Source organism: Barbus barbus (assembly GCF_936440315.1).
Source record: "Barbus barbus genome assembly, chromosome: 14".
Classification (NCBI taxonomy): Eukaryota; Metazoa; Chordata; class Actinopteri; order Cypriniformes; family Cyprinidae; genus Barbus; species Barbus barbus.
The window spans coordinates 32,363,519-32,367,255 of record NC_136742.1 but is presented as its reverse complement, the minus strand read 5'-3'; the positions used below and the strand labels follow the sequence as shown (position 1 = coordinate 32,367,255).

Genomic DNA, 3,737 nt, shown 5'->3' with positions numbered 1-3,737 from the left:
GACAAAGGTCGTGTTTCCTGCCTGCACGGGAGGAGGGGCAGACACAGACATGGGCAGAAGATGGAAGAATTATGGGAGGTTTTTAGTAAGATTAATGCAAATGATATGCAAGGCTATAAAATGCTTATGAAACTGATGTTAGGGGCCGACATTCGTGGTGAAGACTTTACTCACAGTTATTTTTGTTATTTGCTTAAGAGTTATTGTTTTTGATATGTTTATTATTGAAATGTTGTTGTTATATGCATGTGTCAATTTTATTTAATTTCTTTATTTTCTTAAATATGTGGGTAGATAGTATTTATAGAGTTGTAACTTTTTAGTTTTAGTTACTTTTTCTTATTTGTAAGTCGCTTTGGACAAAAGCGTCTGCTAAATGACAAAAGTAAAGTAAGTAAGTAAGTAATAAAACATAACCATTGTATTAGTGATTCGTTAAGCAGTAACCAGTTATCAGAACCTGAATGAAACCTTGCTTCGAGCTTCAAGTGGTCTGAACTCGACTGAGCCAGGACGGACACCGGGAGAAAGGACTTGAAACTTTTGCCAACATCTATTCGACCAAAAGGTAATCATATATCTGTTGATTGTGAACTAATCATGGGTGTTATAGATGTCAATCATAGATTTTAGCCCTTTAAACCGGTATAGAAATACAACACTCTCTCACACACACACACTCACTATAACACACTCACACACATACACACACAATAACACTCACACACACACACACTCACTATAACACACACACACACACACACACACACACTCACTATAACACACTCACACACACACACACACACACACACACACACACAATAACACTCACACACACACACACACACACTCACTATAACACACTCACACACACACTCACTATAACACACTCACACACACACACACACACACACACACACACATGTTGGTTTTTGTGGTTTATGGGGACTCTCCATAGGCGTAATGGTTTTTATTCTGAACAAACTGTGTGTGCTATTGCCCTACACCAACCCTACACCTAAACTTAGCCTCACAGGAGACTTTGTGCAGTTTTAGATTTTCAAACAAACACCATTTAGTATGTTTTTTAAGCCTTTTGAATTACGGGGACATAGGCAGTGTCCTCATAAACCACCTTCATATTGTAATACCTCTGTCATACCCATGTCATTATACACATTTGTGTCCTCATAAACCACATAAACATGCACACACACACACACACACACACACACACACACACAATAACGCACTCTCTCTCTCACTCACTCACTCACTCACACACACACAAACACACACACACTCACACACACACACACACACACACTCACTATAACACACTCACACACACACACTGACACACACACACACTCACACACACACACACACACACACACACTCACTATAACACACTCACACTCATACACACTCACTCACACACACACACACACACACACACTGACACACACACACACACACACACTGACTCACACACACACACACACATCATCTCTACTCATGAATTCATCATGCGCGCACCCGAGCCGCGTTCAGCACCGAGGACAGCGACGCGCTCGACGCAGCTCAGGCCGCGGCAGGACGCGTCGGGATCCGCTGGAGCGGTGAAGTTGCAGCCCTGTTCTGAAGCGTCACGCCGCGTTATAAGCGCCGAATCGCGTCCAATCGCGCGGCTGCTTGTTGCTAGGACAGACTGGGATGAAGATCGCTCACCTGCTGCGGCGGGAAGCGCGTCACATTCCTGTCAGCGGTGCGCTCCGCTCCTGCGGGAGTGTCGCGGAGGGAATAACGGTGTTATGTGGTTGTCAGTGTCATGTTATTCTCCGGGATTGATGCTGGAGACTGCGCGCTACATCCGGGCTGCTGGGAATCACGGCACCTGACAACCGAGCGGCTCGCGCTACTATGGCGAAGGCGTCAACATGAATATTCATGAGCTAGGCGTCCGCTATTGGACGGGAGCAGCGCGACGTCACTACCGATCGCTTACAATTCAATACGTAATACTTTCCATTGGAGGATAAAGAACGTATCGTCAGCATTGTCTTATGAATTAATAATCACAAGCGAAGTATTAATTTAACCTACGATTAAACAAAATTACAAAAGAGTAAAAGATTCTGTATTAGATTTTATTTGTTTGTTTGTTTTTTAAATCTGTCTGCATCTATATATCATTCGACAAAATACTATAGTATGCCAACCGAAGAACTAAGAACTTAAAAAATAAACCTTTTATAACTATTTGGAATAACGGAACATCTGTATTATCTCATATTTTTAAAACCGCAAAACTACAGGAAATTGTAGAAACATATTAAAAGCGTTTCATTCTGAGAGAAAATTAAAATAAGTCTGAATATGTCCGCAAAACACAAACAGAAATATTTAGAGAATTTTCTGGTTTTAAAACATTCAAGTCTTCGCTATTCAAGAGGTCACTAAACTGCGTCGGGGTAGCCTAATTAATATTCAGACAAATAAGCCATCGCCATTGGACGCTAACAAGGCGACGTTGCATTACGTAATTAATATTCGTGAAGTAGGCCTAAAGCCATTGGAAGCTGACCAGTGAACGTCGGCACGCTCTAATTAATATTCATGAGCGAGGCCTTCACCATCGTAGGGTTTGTAACGTCTTCGGACGCGAATAATAACGCGTTCAGTGACAGATAATAAATCATAATCTCTCAGAGCTGGTGTTGAGCAGTAACTCACTTTAGCGACGGTAACAAAATTGTCCCAAAATTACAGTTGTGCACTTTTAAAAATCACTCCAAACATTTAAAAAAGTGAAATCGAAGTATGATCAAACCAGCCAGATTGAAATTTAAAGAAGCGGAGAGCGCAAAGACTGATGAATACTGAAGATAAAGAGCTGGATTAATAAGAGAAAAGACTCCTCGCCGATACTCAACAGTCCAGTCGAGAAGAAGAGCAACCCTGCACCAGAAGGTGAGGTCTCAAACCATAAGCCATTCGAAACATGGAGAAGAACTTTAATGAGCAGCTGTCGGATCTTCGAGAGCAATCTAGCAGCATCGCTAGCTGAGACAAGCTGTACAGTTCAAAGCCGACGAGGTTAAAGAACGTTTGTGCAAAGAAAACAGAAAGAATCCGGGAGAGAGAGAGAGAGAGAGAGAGATAAGGTGAGATGGTGTCTGAAAATTAAAGGCTTGACGGAAAAAAGGACGAGAACATCAGATCGGACCTCATGCAACTCTAGAATTAGATCGACCCCGACATGAAGAGCGACAGCTCGAGGAAGAAACCGATATTGTACACAGAACAGGATGACATCAGGAAGAGACATTGTTGTCTTGTTTGTTCGGAGGCATGTGAAGGAGGAGATGCAGAGATTCTCAGGTGAGCAGGGAGGAGGGCATCGGCTGGAAGAACACACCTGTGGCCGCAGATCGAGCTCATAGATACACCACAGAAGAAGACGTGATTGGTTTGCACTACATACTAAAAGAAGTGTATTAACAACTCATGGGACTATTTCTGTTATTGAGAAACAGCACACAAAAGCTTAGAACAAACTTCTCATTGTTCTTTCTTTTATTTTGTTTTATATATCTTACACTTTTTTCCAGAAATGTTCAATTGTTCAATTTCACTTGCTTCGTTAAATGCGAGGGGTCTAAAAGATTTGGTCAAAAGAAAGGCTTTGTTATTATTTTAAACCACATTGTCTTTTGTTACAGGAAACTGAAGTA

The 3,737-nt window shown here is 41.8% G+C and overlaps 1 protein-coding gene across 2 annotated transcripts in view; it reads right to left on the bottom strand.

Moving 5' to 3' along the window:
• The window catches only part of LOC306880533 (serine/threonine-protein kinase PAK 5-like), a 61,927-nt gene extending 60,028 nt beyond the window's left edge, over positions 1–1,899 (bottom strand). The window contains exon 1 of one of the 2 annotated variants that reach the window (XM_079434100.1): positions 1,732–1,899. The gene's annotated coding sequence lies outside the window, so the exon portion shown is untranslated. The remainder of the gene's footprint in view (positions 1–1,731) is intronic. The other variant, XM_079434098.1, reaches the window with a different exon arrangement.
• Between the last annotated feature and the right edge of the window lie 1,838 nt (positions 1,900–3,737).